This window comes from Rhinopithecus bieti, unplaced genomic scaffold, assembly GCF_001698545.2.
Source record: "Rhinopithecus bieti isolate Rb0 unplaced genomic scaffold, ASM169854v2 scaffold_110, whole genome shotgun sequence".
Classification (NCBI taxonomy): domain Eukaryota; kingdom Metazoa; phylum Chordata; class Mammalia; order Primates; family Cercopithecidae; genus Rhinopithecus; species Rhinopithecus bieti.
The window spans coordinates 2,016,985-2,035,130 of NW_016803311.1; the positions used below are offsets into that span (position 1 = coordinate 2,016,985).

An 18,146-nucleotide genomic window follows, 5' to 3' on the forward strand; every position below is an offset into this window, starting at 1 on the left:
GAAGATAAATAGTTGGTACAAAGAGGAATTTGAATTTCTTCCATAATATGGAAGAGGATTAAGGGTTTTTTTTTTTTTATTTTTTTTTTTTTTTTTTTTTTTAAGTGACAGGATCTCACTCTGTGGCCCAGGCTGAAGTGCAGTGGTAACAATCATGGCTCGCTATGACCTTGACCTCTCGGGCTCAAGTGATCCTCCCACCTCAGCCTCCTAAGTCACTGGGACCACAGCTGGCACCACCACACCCTGCTAATTTAAAAAATTTTTTTGTTGAGACAGGGTCTCATTTTGTTGTCCAGGCTCATCATGAACTGCTGGCCTCAAGCAGTCTTCCCACCTATAGGCGTGAGCCACTGCACCCAGACATCTCAGCTGCCACTTTAAACTCCTGTGGGTTTTTAGTAGGGCAGGGGGAAGAGACTAGAAATAAGATAGAGATCCAGGGTGAAGTTCCTGGAACTCTCTAAACTATTCTAAGTCATTTTAGTTGCTATACTACTTGTTCTAAGGTACCTTGATTATTCAGTTTCCCTCAAATTTGGATTGATAAGTGATGTGTAACTGCTTTGAATAAAGCTTTGCAAGCATGATGCCTTCTTGCTTTTCTTGAAACAGAACTGGCCAGTATAAGCAAAAATTATTTAAAAGTATTAAAACTAATAAAATATGAAATACCAAGACATAATTAAAGTGATAATTTGATATGTGGGATTATTAAATGTTCTCACTTGTAGTGCTTTTTTTTTTTTTAGTTTTTGAGACAGAGTCTCGCTTCGTTGCCGAGGTGGAGTGCAGTGGCATGATGTCAGCTCACTTCAACCTCAGCCTCCTGGGTTCAAGCGATTCTCCTGCCTCAGCCTCCTGAGTAGCTGAGACTACAGATGTTTGCTGCCATGCCTAGCTAATTGCTGTATTTTTAGTAGAGTTGGAGTTTCACCATGTTGGCCAGCTGGTGTCGAACTCCCAACCTCAAGTGATCCACCTGCCTGAGCCTCCCAAAGTGCTGGGATTACAGGCGAGAGCCACCGCACCTGGCCTGTAGTGCTTTATTAGCAAAATCTGATATGTTTGTGATACACTCTTTTACTAATTGTGACTCATAGGTTTATTCATATTGCTTTCCTTGCAATGAGGATAATAGTTAAGATCTATTTTAAGATATTTTAGATATAAATATAATTGTGGTTAAATTTTGGGTATCTGTTGCAAATGAATGTAACATTTAAAAAAAATAAGTAAAATAAACTAAGCTACTTTTCATGTAGACCAGTGTTTAAAATAGCAGTTTTCTTTCTGAGGTGGAATCTCGCTCTTTCGCCCAGGCTGTAGTGCAGTAGTGTGATCTCAACTCACTGCCACCACGCTCGGCTAACTTTTTGTATTTTTAGTAGGGATGGGGTTTCACCATCTTGGCCAGGCTGGTCTTGAACTCCTGACATCGTGACCCACCCACCTCAGCCTCACAAAGTGCTAGGATTACAGGCGTGAGCCACCGCCCCTGGCCAATGTTTTTAAAAACTTGGTTAAATTTCATTTTAAAATCTAACCACTGTTAAATATTCGGTTAAAAAGAGCATCAGTCAGTGGATTACTCGTATAATTTTTACCCTTTCTCCACTGGAGCTTTTTGTTACTTAAAATGGTTATGTGTTCCTATATGTTTTAAAGGCATTGTTTCTAATCTTTATTTCATGATTTAAGTAAGTTCTCTACATATAATTTTTATATTAAGTGTTTAAGGGTTTCATAGTGTCAAATATATGAATTCACTTTGCATTTTGGGTAACAAGTAGGGACCAGAGAAAACATTTTAAAATTAATTTGTCATTTCATCAAAACACACTACTGGTTAGTTTGATATAGGAAATGCATAGAACAAGTACTTTAATAAATAGCATTGGTTTTAACATGACTTGGCTGTGAAACCAGCCATTCGTTTCAGCAACTGTAATTTAAATTCTTGAAATTAAAAGGTGTTTTTTTTTCTTTTTGTTTACTCTTTCTTGTTTATCTATTTTTTTGGTTTGATTTGGTTATTTCCTTCTTATCTGTAATCCTCTTCATGATGTTATATTAGACTATACATTGTTTGCCATCTTTATGAATTAAAATCCACTCCATAATAAATTTGTGCTGTACAGAGAGACATGCCTATTAAGCATTATTAGGTTGGAAAGGTAGAATGATAAAATGCATTCTGTTATCTGGGTAAAGGAGTAAGAAATTTCAAGTATTGTCAACTTTAACATTACTACACTTTAGGCAAAATTGGAAAATCAAAAATAGCAGTGTTGTACAGATTATTTATGTGCATATTTAACTTTTACTTGACACAATCATAAGATAATTTGTTTTTCTAACTGATAGAAATTATTTTAACTTAATTGAGAAAATAATTATTGAATGCCTACTGTGTATAAGACGCTACTGTTTGTGGAAAGAAGTTTGTGTTAAAAAATGTATAAGGCATACTTCCTACTTATTTTGAAGTCTGCTTTGATAAGTTATTTAAGCTTTGTATTTTTAATACATACTAAACAGTTTTTTTTTAACCAACAAATCTCATCGACTCATAAAATTGTAGAAAAAAGTGCTAGGAAAATTGCAGTACTGTTTAGAATTTGAGATTTTAGAGAACCTTTAATGTATTAGGACTGTGATTCAAGTGTTTTATGATTCTTCTCTAAATAGAAAAACACTTAAATATATAGGTATTGATGTGCGCTTGCACACACACACACACACACCCACAAATATATATGGACAATGGCATGTTTCTTGAAAGTGGCCCGTTTAGTTTAACATTCATTTCTTTAATTGGCACCTAATAAGTAAAGGTGTCAAGTTAATATTTTAGGTGATGAAATGCAGGGCACATATTTTTTTCCAAGAAAATAGAGTGTTTTTGCTGGAAGTTTTGCTTTTATATTCGCATCTATTCTAAGATTCCTGCTAGCATATTGTTTCTATTTTTAGGCTGTTGCCAGGCAGATTTAAAATTTCTTCTCTTATGGCTGTCTAATTTCTATCTTCCTGATTGGTTACATGATGCTGCTTTTATTAGCCAACCACAGTGACTATGCAAATTGTATTTCAGTTTCTGTTGCTGTGAAAGAACTGATAAGATGGCTGCAGGGGGCTCCCTTTGGGGTATGTTTTTTATTTTAAAGAGGGTTTTCATCAATACGTAGTAAGAAGCAAAGGTAGATTTCCTTTGAAGAGGCATTTTGTTTTTGAAATGGGAAATCTAACTAAGCAAGCTTTATAAAAGGCTGAAAAATGCCTCTCTTTTGTATTTGATTTTAATGCTGCTCTGTTTTGCCTCTATTAGGCAACTTATAAGTGGGTATATTTTATTACTTTTTGTATATAAACATGCCAGCATGCTAGTTTACAAGTCTGTTAAAGTGTTCTAGATTATTGTCTTTGCTTTCTAAAAGAATAGTTTTTTCATGTAGGAATTATTTTAGATGTCAGTTATGTGTATATAGCGCATCATTCTTTTAGCCAATACTTACCTGTATTCTATGTGCTCAACACTATGTAGTTCACTAATATTATACTAGAATACTTCATTTTTTTGTTCTTTTGTGAAATGACCTGAGAGGCACATCATCATGATATCAGCATATTTAAGATGTTTTCTAATATCAAAGCTTTGGACACTTAAAATGTATTAACTTTTCCTGAGATTTGACAGAGATTAAAATTTGAAAGAAGCAATAATTTTATACTGGATACTCGGTAAAAAATGTCAAAGTGTTCCATTAAACAATACGCAAATGTAGTATTAGAGTCCATTTATAATAAAACTGTCTTAAAGGATACCTTTAGAGCATTGGCAAATACAGAGAATGGTGGCAAAACACGCCATGTGAATAAAAACAATATTGATAAAGTGTGACAAAGCCATATGTAACATCAGAAAGTTCAAGAAGTATACCTCATTTAAAAACATTTATCATCATTAATTACATATAAGGCCTTTTGGTTATAGTACCATTTTATAATAAAAGATAATGTTTTTGTTTCACTTAAGACTTTCTAGTCTTTTTGATAAAAGATAGTTAATTGCATTTTCCATGTGTAGAAGACTTTATTAATATTTGCTCCTGGAGGGATCACCTGTGTCATGCTTAGTACTGCTTTGTTTTTTGTTTTTAAATATCTTGCATGGGTATTTTATGCCCATTACTGCAATCCTGCAGGATGAGCATACTGTAGAATTATGTACCATTTAAGGACAGGGAAAAAGAGTAATGACCTCATCCAAGATGAGCACATAAGAGAACAAGGCTGCGGCTATTTTACACATACTGCCTTTCACCATCAATATAATTACAGATACGCTTGTTGGCTTAAAAATGTGAACACTCTAAAGTATAAACCAACACTTAGTTCTCTTAGTATAGTTGTTCAGTCCATGTTGGAAGGTGACCCAGTAAAGGGGTTTAGGTTAAAAATAAATGAAAAACACTTGACTGAAGTTCTGCTATTCTTTTTTTTAAATATCAAGTTTATTGAGATACAGTTCACATGTCATACAATTCACCTGTTTTAAGTGTATAATTCAGTGGTTTTCAGCATATTCACAGCTGTGTAATCACCACAATCAATGTTTGAACATTTTTATTACCCTATAAAGAAATCCTGTACCCTTTAGCAACCAACCCTCATTTCCTCCCAGGCCCTCCAGCCCTAGGCAATTGGTAAGCCACTTTCTGTCTGTATAGATTTGCCTATTCTGGACATTTCATGTACAGTAGTCCCCCCTTCTCCACAGTTTTGTTTTCTGTGGTTTTAGCTCTCTGTAGTCAACTGTGGGTAATATTAAGTGGAAAATTTCAGAAATAAATAATTCATAAGTTTTAAATTTGGCACCGTTCTAAGTAGTGTGATGAAATCTATTGCCATTCTCCTCTGTCCTACCTAGGATACGAACCATCCCTTTGTCCAGTATGTTCAGCGTGTCCATACTGTAGATGCTACCCACCCATTAGTCATTTAGGAAATGTCTGGGTTATTAGATTTGTGCTGATATCACAATGTTTGTCATAAAGTCACCCTTATTTTACTAAATAACAGCCTCAACGTGCAAGAGTAGTGATGCTGGCAATTTGGATATGCCAAAGAGAAACTGTAAAGTGCTTCCTTTAAGGGACAAGGTTAAAGTTTTTGACTTAATAAAGGAAAGAAAAAGAATCGTATGCTGAGGTTGCTAAGATCTTTAGTAAGAACTATCTTATACTTTTGTGAAACGAACAGTATATTGTTATAATTGTTCTACTTTATTGTTAGTTATTGTCAGTCTCTTACTGTGCCTAATTTATAAGTTAAATGTCTTATATGTATAGGAAAAAACACAGTATATATAAGTTTCAGTACTATCCGGTTTCAGGCATTCACTGGGTGTTTGGGAATGTATTTTCTGTGGATAAGCGGGGAATACCGTAAATGGAATTATTCAGTATGTGGCCTTTTGTGACTGGCCTCTCTTACTCAGCATGTTTTCAAAGTTTACACATGTAGTAGCATGTTCAGTACTTCATTCCTTTTATGGCTGAATGATATTCCATCATATGGATATACCACATTTTATTTATCCATTCATTAGTCACAGGGCATTTAGGTTGTTTCCAGTTTTGGGCCATTATGTGTAGTGCTTCTATAGAGCATTCGTGTACAAGTTTTTGTGTGGACATATGTTTTCATTTCTCTTGGGTATTTACCTAGGAGTGGAATTGCTGGGTCGTATGACAACTCTGTTTCACATAGTGTGGAACTGCCTGTTTTCCAAAGCAGCTGCACCATTTTACAATCCCACTAGCATTGTATGAAGGCTCCAATTTATCCATATCCTTGCCAGTACTCATTATTCTTGTTGATTATAGCTGTCCTGGTGTGTGTGAGGTGTTATCTCATTGTGGTTTTGACTTGCATTTCACTGGTGACTAATGACGTTTACTGCCTATGAATTATTGACTTATAAAAACCATACCTTTAGGAGAAAAATCTAATGTAAGTGACGGGTTGGTGGGTGCAGCAAACCACCATGGCACTTGTATACCTATGTAACAAAACTACACATTCTGCACTTGTACCCCAGAACTTAAAGTATGATAATAATTTTTTAAAAAAACAGAAAAAGAAAACAAAAAAGCCTTTTTGTGGAAATGCCTATTACGTCCTTTACTCATTTTAAAATGGAGTTATTTGGTGTTTTATTATTGAATTGTAACAGTTTTTATATATTCAAGACACAAGTCTTGTATTGGGTATATGGTTTGCAAATATTTTCGTCCATTGTGTGAATTGTCTTTTCACTTTCTTAGTGGTTTCCTTTGCAGCACGAACAGTTTTAATTGTGATGAAGTTCAGTTACACTGTTTTTTTTTTTTTCCTTCTTCTTTTGTTGCTTCTTCTCTTTGGGTCATATCTAAGAAACTTTTGCCTGTTCCAAATGTATGAAGATTTATGTCTGTGTTTCCTTCTAAGATTTTAGTTTTAGCTCTTAAATTTAGGTCTTTCATTTATAGGAATTTTTGTATATGGCAAGAAATAGGAGTCCAACTTCATTCTTTTGCATGTGGCTATCCAGTTTTTCCAACACTCTTTGTTTAAAATACTATTCTTTCCCTATTGAATGGTCTTGTAACCCTTGTCTAAGACAATTTACTGTAAAAGTGAGGGTTTATTTCTGTTCCAAAATATATCCTAAGGATATACCTGTCATTTTACTAGTAGTGCCACACTGTCTAGGTTACTGTAGCTTTGTAATCACTTTTGAAAATGCAAAGTATGAGTTCTCCAAGTTTATTTTTCTTCTTCAAGATTGTTTTGGCTGTTCTGGGACCTTTGCATTTTCATATTAAATTTAGGATCAGCTTATCAGTGTCTGCAAAGAAAATAGCTAGGATTTTGATAGAGATTGTCTTAAACCTGTAGCTTTAATTTGAAGAGTGTTGACATCTTAAGGATATGAGTCTTTTGATTCATGAGTATGGAATGTCTTTTATTTATTTATGTCTTTAATTTCTTCAACAGTATTTTATAGTTTTCAGAATGTTAAGTTTTGTACTTTTGGCAAAATAATTTTCGATATTACTGTGGATGGGATTGTTTTATGAAATGCAATAGATTTTTATATATTAATCTTATAGTCAACTTTGTTAAACTCTTATTAGTTCTAATAAATTTTTAGTTGATTTCTCACTATCTTCTATATATGAGATTTTATTATCTGTAAATAAAAATAGTTCTTTCTTTTTTTTAAAGTTGTATGACTTTTGGCTGGGTATGGTGGCTCATGCTTGTAATCCCAACACTTTGGGTGGCTGAGGCAGGTGGATCACCTGAGCTTGGCAGTTTGAGACCAGCCTGGCCAACATGGTGAAACTCCATCTCTACTAAAAATACAAAAATTAGCCAGGCTTGGTGGTTTACGCCTGTAATTCCAGCTACTCAGGAGGCTGAGGCATGAGAATCACTTGAACCTGGGAGGCAGAAGCTACAGTGATCTGAGATCATGCCAGTGCACTCCAGCCTGGGTGACAGAGAGAGACCATGTCTCAAAAAACAAACAAACAAACAAAAAGTTGTTTGACTTTTATTTCATTTTCTTGCCTAATTCTCCTGGCTAGAAATTCTAGTTCAATGCTGACTAGAAATGGTGAGGGCAGATAACTTTTCTTGTTCTGATCTTAGGGTGAAAAATTTCAGTCTTTGACCATTAAGTATGATAGCTGTGGGTTTTTCCTTGGTGCCCTTTATCAGGTTGAGGAAATCCTCTTCTAAGTTTATTGAGTGAATTCTGCTCTTAATTGCTATGTTAAATTAAGGATGAGATAATACTAGAAAGCTGCTGGTAATACTCTTGTATCTAATACATGAAGTAGTCAGCAGGCTGGTGAAACTGGGGAGGGAGTCTACTCTCAGGTCTCATTTACTGAGTAGATAGATTTTACCAGTGATCTTAAATGACATCTCTTTCAAAGAGATAAAGAAGACAATTGTGGAAGATACCATGTAGGTGATTGCCCAACATTCTATTAAAATGGTACCAAAACTTAAATGATGAAATGCATAAGAAGGGTTCCTGTGCTGAAGAAAACAACTTGGTACTGAATTGGGTGTCTGCTTTACCTTACCAAGTTAAAATTACTATCTGTGTAATTATTGATAGTAGCATAGTTATTCATTTATTAATTCACATGATATGTAAAGTTGAAATTATGTAAATTATCACATAAACTAATGAGAAAAGGATATGTTTTGTTATAGTGTCTGACATATATTATTCCTCGATAAGCATCAGTTTTTCTCCTTTCAAAGTGTGTAATAAATAAAATGGGTTTTTTTTCAAGGTGTTAGTAAAAGGCAGAATTTATAAGGCATGGTTGGGAATAATAAACACCAAATTCAAGATTATGCTTATCTTGGCATTTAGGAGTCAAGGATGAGGAAGGAGGAGTAAGCTGTTGTGTTGTACAGGGCACTTTATTTTTATTTCATAATGAAAAATTATGTGTTAGTATAGCTAAACATTAATAAAATAACATAAAACTTGAGCTAGAATGGAACTTAGCAAGCATCTGGCCTAACCTCTTCAGTTTTACAGTTGAGGAAACTGAACTCTAAAGAGTTAAATTGATTTATTCTATGCTGGTGTATACTAATGTTAGAACATGGAATAGAACCTAGTTTTGTTAGTTCAGAATTCTTTTTGTTATGCCAAGCTTTTTAGAATATGTGTATTTTAAATTAGTGTAATAGTTTATATGATATTTTATAATTATACCTTTTTACAGCAAGAGGATTATATGTCCCTACCTATTGCCATGTGACGTGAGGTATTTCCCCTTGGGAGATTTTTACTTCCCATGCTGTTAATGACTAATTTGGTTTTAGCCAAAGGAATGTGAATGAAAGTAATGTCTAAGCAAAAGCTTTAAAATAAGCTGGTCCTGCCCATGGCCCACAGGCTGCATACAGCCCAGGGCTCTTTTGAATGTAGCCCAACACAAATTCGTAAACTTTCTTAAAACATTATGAAATTTTTTTTTTTCAGCTCATCTGCTATCGTTAGTGTATTTTATGTGTGACTCAAGACAATTCTTTCATTGTGGCCCAGGGAAACCAAAAGATTGGACACCCCTGCTAAAAGCTGTTGTATACTGTGTATCTCTGTCATATTGGTCTTTTCCCTCTGCCACAAGGCCTAGATGGGGTGAGGGGGTGCTGTTCCTTCAGTCTGGTGTCCTAGAATGAAAAAGTATACAGTTATTGGCCAGTGAAATTTTGTTGTTGTTGCTGCGTTATCATCTAGTAAAAGGTGACGGACACAGAAAGTTAGCTGTCCAGCTTTTCTCTTTAGGTTGGGTTAATAAGAAAAGTAAGAGCTATTTCCTGGCATTTGAAGGATTTACATCTTTCATCTCCTCATACCTCATTCTGGGTGTTTTACTTCATCCAAGCAAAATGTGAAAAGTACGTTTGGACAAATGATTTCTACTGCTGGTTATTTATTTATTTTTTAAATGAGACCTGGTCTTGCAGTGTTGCCCAGGTTGGTCTCTACCCTTCAGGCTCAAGCAGTCCACTGCCTCAGCCTCCGAAGTAACTGAGATTACAGGTATGTGCCACTGCTCCCAGCTCTGGACAAATGATTTCTTAAATTCCTGTGGAGATAAATACAAGACCTTCTATAACTTCACTCCTTATCTGCATAATGATAGTAGAGTTTGGCAAGCTAGTGAGTAGGGCCTTGATGGAAAATTGGCCAATTTTCTAAAGGGGTGTAATTTGCTCTATGTATTCTAAAATGGCATTTGTTGGATGAGGTCATTTAATTTTATTTTGCCCTTGTAACACAATGATCCCCAAAATTGACTTGGAGAAGTGATTTTAAGGTATCTTATGTTTTTATCATGTGGACCATTCCAAAATTTCTGAAAACATAGCACTGAATGCAACAAGAAGTTAGATTGGCCAGGCGCGGTGGCTCAAGCCTGTAATCCCAGCACTTTGGGAGGCCGAGACGGGCAGATCACAAGGTCAGGAGATCGAGACCACCCTGGCTAATACGGTGAAACCCCGTCTCTACTAAAGAATACAAAAAACTAGCCAGGCGACGAGGCTGGCGCCTGTAGTCCCAGCTACTTGGGAGGCGGAGGCAGGAGAATGGCGTAAACCCGGGAGGCGGAGCTTGCAGTGAGCTGAGATCCGGCCACCGCACTCCAGCCTGGGCGACAGAGCCAGACTCCGTCTCAAAAAAAAAAAAAAAAAAAAAAAAAAATTAAATTTTAAGGACAATTCTGGCTTTGATGTAACCAAAATTTTAAGAACATGATTTACTCCTGCATAATCTAGGGAATTGTTGGTAAAGCAAACTCCCTATTTCCTTTGTGGTTGGTTATTTTTTACAACGTAGTTTGGGGATATTGCATTCCACATTTTGGTTGGTGACAGGCAGAGGGGTTAATTTGTGGACGTGTCAAATATTATGATCACTCGATAACTTACTCAACTGAGTTTATGAGTGTTTGATAAACAGATTTCACCACTTACTGTTTTTTTTTTTTTTTTTAAGATGGCAGGATAGCTAGTGACAGTTATTTCATACTAGTTGAGAGAACCGTAGCTAACAGTGCAACAGTATAACATCTGTTTACATAGCCTTTATGTTATACTGGCTATTATCAGTAATTTAAAGACGATTTAAAGTATACAGCAATATGTGCATAGGTTATATGCAAATACTACACTACTTTATATAAGGGACTTGAACATTGTCACATTTTATCTGTGTGGAGTCCTGAGACCTGTCTTCCACAAATACTGATGGACGTCATATTTAAAATAAAAATTTCAAAATCTTTATACTAAATTTGAGCAGATAAGTATCAAAGTGAGTGAACAGACTCACTAGTCTATTTATTGAACAATAAGCAGCAAAGCAGATTATTAGCATTTATTGTGCAACCCATTATTCTTTATGATTTTATTTTTAAGAGTATTGCAAATTCTCAAGCAAAATTTAGAAATGCAAAATAAAATCATACAGTTTTCAACTGAGATTGGGATTCTTAAAGAACCTAATAGCAGAGTTGCATGAGGTTAGAAATTATCAGCATAAAGTGATTATTTAGTATTTAATTCAGCCATTTAATGAAGGTAAACTTGAATTAAAATTATTTTCACTAGAAAAATGAATGAAATTTTCATTCAGAAAAATGTAATACTCTCAGTCAACAGCATGAATATAATTGAAATGCCTTTGTCAAAGATAGAAATGCCATGTCCACTTAAAAGGTTTTGCTTGATGTTTTCTAAGCTTTTGCTTTAATTTTATTTTGAAGTATACTTCATCAGATATTCATTACTTTGAATTAATATAGCATTTGTTTTGTTTATGTGTTGTATATCCTTTTTGACCCAACAATCATGGTACTTAGTTAAGTCTGTTCTTGGAAAGCAGTACAGACCCTAGTTTATTTAATCAGAGAAACCCTACCATAGACCTGTTTTTCAAACAGGGCATCTGGAGTTATATTCCTAATGTTTCCAGTTCATTGTTCACCTTTATTTTCACATCCTTTGGATTTTTGATAGAGCACTTGCCCTCATCTGCTTCCCTTGTTGCTGGGCAAGGTTTGTGACACTGATATCTGATTGGTTTTAGACTATTTCGGCTTTGAGCCAATCAGACAGTGAATTTCAGTTCTCTCACAGGACTGAAACATTGAAGCAGCTGTTGATATATTTTTCCTGTGGGGAGATTATATAAACTAAGAGTATGGCTGCAGCAAGCTCCCTCTTGGGTATGTTTGAAAAATTACAAGTTTCATCTGTAAGGAAGGGGGGAAATGAGGTTTATTTTTAAAACTTGATTATTAGGAACACCTAATAAGTAGTGAATTTGAAAAAAAAAAATTCTGATAACAAATTTTCCATTTTTATTTTATAATCCTATATTTAAAGAACTATAGAATGGTGTAATGTAATAAAAATGTCTTATTTTCATGAATATTTACTTTGTAATCCACACATTTGTTTTATAATAAAGCTTTGAAAAGACATATAACCTTTTGTAACTTGCTGCGAAAGGCAGTTAAGGAGAAAAGGATGTAGTAATTGTACTTTTACCACTTAATATAGGTTGTCTAGCATCAGACATTTAGATTTCATTAGATGAATTAAACTAAGTCAGTTCAGTGCAGTAGACAGCACAACACTACATAATACTATCCCTAGTAATCCTTTGGGTCCAGAATACTATTAATTTTTGGAATCGGAAATCTGCAACATTAGTGGTAGATGGGTATGAAAATTTTTTTTTTACTTGTCTGGATTTAAGGTTTTGCTAGATTTATATATATTATATATATGATCTATGGAATTTTTAAAAAGAAATTTACATTTGAATTTTCATTGTATAGAAAAGTATGTTCTTATGTATATTGTCCATGTTTGACTTATTCCTCAGGTAGGAAATTAATTTATATTAATGTATGTTTCTGGAAATGTTGATGGATATTTATTAAAGCAAATAGCATAAAAGATATAAATCTTATTCATTTATGTGTGTGGTATATTTAATGGATGTTATGTGGATTTAGGGTTTTATGTAAACTGTGTTCTAGATTCTTTATTTCAAACAAAGAACCACAGTTAAGTATTGCAGATACAGCTTTTGTTTAACTATGTTTTTCTGACCTTATTGTCTGTCTCCTGTTGCTGGGCAGGAATCAGAATGCTGGCTGCTGATTGGCTGAGTTTGTGAAGGGCTCTTGAACAGCCATTTAAATTCTTGAGCTTTTTGAGCAGGCAGATTGTAGGCTAAGACATAACAGCTTCCCTTTGTTGTTTCATTGCTATGATCTCTTGCTAGAAAGAAGTGGGTGGAGGGGGATGAAGCAGAGAAGAGAGTAATGTTTTCATTTAAAGAAGAAGCTCGTTGGGCTTTCCTTAAAAATATTTTTAAAATAATTTACCAAAAATTTGAAAAAAAATTTTTCCAAGCCAGAGAGACTTAACCCTTTTCTGGTTATTTAAATATAAATTCCTGTGGAAAAGATTTTATTAGTGATAGTATTTTCCCAGAGTTCTTGAATATACAGAGACTTAACATTATTTTGACTCTCTTCCTCATGAAAAAAATACTTTCAGGAGAAACTAGTTCATGTTTTGCAGTTACTTTTAGACATGGCAGACATCTTCTGCCGTAAAATACCAATGCTTTTTCTGTGAAGATGAATTACAGTCATGTGAAAGTTTTCTGATTTGAGTTGTCACCTAAAATACTAACATTTATTTTATAGAATAGTTTTATGAATGGCATCTTAGTTCTAGGTGACAGTACTAAAATGATCCTTGGAAATGTTTTGCTGTGGTATTACAGCCATGGAAACTTGTTTGCAGGTAACACACCCTTCTTTAATGTGTATCTTTCTTAAATATGCTTTGCTAATGCAAAATACATTTCTAAAAGCAGACTGCTGATTGGTTTGTACAGATATGGCTGAACTAGTTTGAACTAATTGTTCATGCTACTTCCTTACTGCTTTGTCTGTTTTTTATTATGTTTAGAACCCATAAGATCTGGTAAATGGCTGTAGTGTGCTCCCTTGTGGGTATGGATGGTAGTTATTCTGTAATTCTTTTTAGAGTGCTTTATTATTACTGAAGTTAATGGCAATTTTATTGATAAAATCAACTTTTCTTGAATTATATATATTTTTATTAAATATTATTTGGTGGTGGCAATTTAATATTAAATGTGAGGTTTACATGTTGGATTTTCTAATTTATGTGTAAAATACCAAAGGGGAATTTGTCTCAGACTCTTTAGTTTATTCCTAAAAACGTTATCCTGAATATTTAGTTTATTCCTAAAAACATTATCCTGAATATATAGATGGTGATGGTTATAACATTTATTGAGTTCTTACTACATTCCAAATGCTTAATGTATAGAATCTCATTTAGTTCTCACGGCAACCTTTGTGACAGGTGTTGGTATTCATCCCTTTTTAAGGTAGCCGAAACTAAGAAATTGATGTTAGGTAGTTTGCCCAGTCTCACACAGTAGGTTTCCTGGAAGAATTGGAATTCAAATCTATGAATTTGTCTACAGTCTACAGAGTTCATGTTCTTAATTGGGTTATTACAAGTTACGACTTTTTTTAAAGGAATGCTTACTTTTAATGTAAGAGTTCATGTTCTTAATTGGGTTATTAAAAGTTATGAATTTTTTGAAAGGAATACTTACTTTTAATGCAATTGGTAATAACTACCAGCTATCCATATAATATCTGAGAAATGTGGATATTATGAGGCTAATTTCAAAAGAATGGCCTTTCAGTGTTTCAAAATACTTACAGGGTAACTATGCTACTTATATTATAAATTTAATTATTTTGAAGTTTTGGAATAAGTAAGGAAAAGTGACAGCAAAATACAATGCATTGTATATGTATCTTTTTGCAGAAAATTTTGCAGTTAGAATAACTTTGTAATGATGGGAAGAGAAAACCTTAAAGGTGTGAAATTTTAGTCTGTTATTAAAACTCTTAACATAGTGTCTGTTATAATTTTGTATTAAGGTTTCTGTTTAAATGAAGAGTAATTTTCCTAAATATTTAGTTATATAATTTAAATAAATGGCTAGAATAAGACATATATTCTAAGTAATTGGCTTAAAGTGAGAGAATGAATACAGAATGTATCACAGTCTAGAAATTCTCTGACAAGGTGGTAGAATCTCAAGCTGAATTGGCCTCCAGCAAATAGGCTAGGCTTATTGTTTTATGCCCTTCAGCCAAAGATCAGCAGGAACACATTTGTAATTGACAAGTTAGGTTTACTATTTGTTGCAGGGAGGAAATAATGTTCACTATGGGGAAACTGTAGCACATCAATCAGTAGGAGGATGTTAGAAAAAACCTAGTACAGGATTTGAGTATAGTATAGTATAGGTTTTGGTTACTTTGGGGAGAGATTAAGGAATTAGATCCTTATCGTGGATTGGGTGGCATCAGAAAGTTGGGGCACTTCTATACTTGGGTATCTCAATAAATTTTATCTATATAGGGAGGACAGACTATTATAAGATGAAGCTGTAATTGATAAAGAAGTAGCCATCACTCATTTAGTGAGGGGGGCTGTTTAGAATTTTGTGGGTTGCACAGTGACCTTGTCTGACTTGAATGTTCTCTGAGTTGGTTTTATGTCCAACCAGAGAACAGCATGGCTTAACTGTAAGCATCAGATCCGTTAACAACATTGAGCCCTAACTGTGAGTGTCAGTTAAGTTTTCAGACATCAGGGGCTGCATTTCTTTCTTTCTCAGGCCAAAGCAAATGTATTCTACCATATCATTCCTACTGGTGATGGTAATGGTAAGTGACTATCCAATGTTAAAACAGTATTCCTGCCTCCTATACATCTTAGTCCTTAAAGGTATTTTGTTTTATTCTATTATTGATTGATGACATTGTTTTCTTCAGAACCACATCCTTGTGCTCTTTTGTTTGCCTTTATTGCACTGGCCAGATGTTAACATGGAAACGGTTACAGGAAACATCCTTGTTTTTTTCTGATCCTATTTCAATATCAGACATGATACCTCTAGTTTTCTTGGTAGATAACCTTTATCAGATTTGAGTAAGTTTCCTTGTATTCTTAGTTTCTGGAGCGTTGTAATTATGCATCAGTCTTGAATTTTGTCAAATGAATATTCTGTATTTGTTGAGGTAATCCTTTGTTCATTTTGTTCGTCTGTTCTGTTTATGTGGTGAGTTAAACAGCTTGATTTGTTTTGTGGTTTTCTTTCATGCTTAACAGTATTGTCTCAGAGTTCTGGAGGCAACACATTTGAAATCACGGTGTTGTCACTGCCATTCTCCCTCTGAAGGTGCTGAGGAAGGATCTGTTCCAGGCCTCTCTCCTAGCTTCTGGTAGTTGCTTGGCTTGTGGTACCATAATTTCAATTGTCATGTGGCATTCTCCCAGTATGCATGTCTGTCTGTGTCCAGATTTTCCCCTTTTTATAAGGATACCAATTGTATTGGATTAGGGCTCACTTTAGTATCCTTATATTACCTTGATTACCACTGTAAAGGCCCTGTTTAAATAAGATCACATACTGAGGTACTGGGGCTTAAGACTAATATCTTTCTGGGGATGTGGGGTGTGGGATGTTGCACAATTCAGTAACAACCTGGTACCAGACATTCAGTTTAGGCAAAACTCATAATTGTACACTCTGCTGGTCATGAAATAAAGTCGGAATGCATCATGGCTTGTTCATGGTCAACACTGCTTGATTTTTGAATGTGAAATCGGCCTTGTATTTTTCTAAGTGAGCTTCACTTGGTCAGAATTCATTACCTTTTTTAAAACCTACTTCTAAATAACTCATAGATGAAAGAAGAATCATGATGGATATTAGAAAATATTTTAACAGAATAATGTAAATGACACATGAAAATGTGAGATGCAACTAAAGTAGCTCTTAGAGGGAAATTTATAGTTTTATTTGCACACATTGCAAAAGAAGAAAGATTGAAAATAACACTTAAGCTTGAATCTCAAGGAAAAGGATGGCATGTTAAACTCTTTCCAAGAAAAAGTAAGGGAAAAGAAATAATAAATATTAGAGTAAATAATTAAAATAAGAAAGCAGATGTAAAAAAAAAAAAAACGAAAGAAAAAAAGGGAAATCCAGAAGATAAATTTTTTAAATGGGCTCTGCTTCTCCCTTAATATTTTTCATTGGAATAATTTATGGTCTAATTTGCATGTAATATATGTAGCACATAGTGAGTTCAACAGATAACCATTATCTATGTATATGAATCTATTCTTGATGTAGTTGCCTCAAACAGATAATAAATTGGACAGCTTTGAAAATCAACTCAAAAGTTTCAGTTCAATATTTTTGTTTTGGAAATTTTAAAATCTCCTTTCTAAAATTTTTAATGCATACAAGGCTTGGGAAATTTTGTTCAAATAATGTAAATGTAGAAAGAAATCGTATAGTCACCCAATCCCTTAGAACATTAGAGTTTCATGCAGGCTACTATGGGAAAGAAATTGTCACTTGATGAAAAGTATACGTGATTACTTTTTGCATGAAACTACCAAGTCACAGACCATTAGAGACACAGTGAAATCAGTCTGAAGTACAATTCATTTTTCTAATGTTTTCTAGTAATACTTCTTCCAGCTTATTCTTCTCAAGGAGAGGGAATTCATTGTTCCCTCCACTCTTTATATTAGAGTCCTATTACTCTTGTATATACAACTTATATTGCATTTATTTTTTACCTCCTGTGATTAACACAGCATCCTGTATATGGATGGGTCCTATAAGACAAACCCCCAAAATTTTCAGGCCCAAGCGTACAAATGGAGACTATATGCCATATATCTAAATATGTATCAAGTTTTACCCAGCAACTCTACACTTTGTTCCCCAGGATTTGTCTTTGTGACCTGAAGAATAAAGAATCCCCTGACTTGAATCAGCCTTGAGCCTAGTAGCGAAGCAGATTTGTAAGAACAGAGAGGAAGCTGTGCCCAAAGCCAGAACTTCTGGCTGGTGACTGGACCCACCCAAATCAGGTACCCTGCAAAGTGGAGTGGAGCACTTGATTTCTCCCCAGCCTCATTTGGTGGCCTTGGGATTTCTAGACAGTTTAAAGCACTTTCTACAGCTATACCACTCTAGCCGATGGGAGTGAGGAATTTAGGGCAGGGGGACTTTTTCTGCTTAGACATACATTTTTGTGATTTGAGGGTGGCCAAATGTGTACTGTGTACAAAAACAGCCACTCTTTCTCCGGTTTCCAGATAGAAGTTGTGATACCTTCCAACCTCTCAACACACACACACACACACACACACACACACACACACACTCTCTTATACACAGATATACACATATAGCCATACATGCACATGCATACACATAGACACATACACTCATAAGTGCACACGCACACACTTATAAACTCCCAGCCTCTGTACTCTGACCTTTGGGGCGCCCAGTTCAGTTCTCACTTCCCTTTCCCATAATTCCCCTCTGCTCCATTGGTTACAGAACCCTGTAGAAACTTTTTTTATTTTACAAGAAAAAAAAAAAA

General features: G+C 34.6%; 1 protein-coding gene across 10 annotated transcripts in view; it reads left to right on the forward strand.

The window, feature by feature from the left end:
- The window catches only part of ATF7IP (activating transcription factor 7 interacting protein), a 141,141-nt gene that overhangs the window by 35,895 nt on the left and 87,100 nt on the right, over positions 1-18,146 (forward strand). Inside the window, exon 1 of one of the 10 annotated variants that reach the window (XM_017873389.1) lies at positions 3,096-3,150. The exons of 7 other annotated variants lie outside the window; for them this stretch is intronic. The gene's annotated coding sequence lies outside the window, so the exon portion shown is untranslated. Of the gene's footprint in view, positions 1-3,095; positions 3,151-11,788; positions 11,820-14,037; positions 14,207-18,146 lie in introns of those variants that run through there. 2 more of the 10 variants (XM_017873385.1, XM_017873372.1) reach the window with 2 other exon arrangements.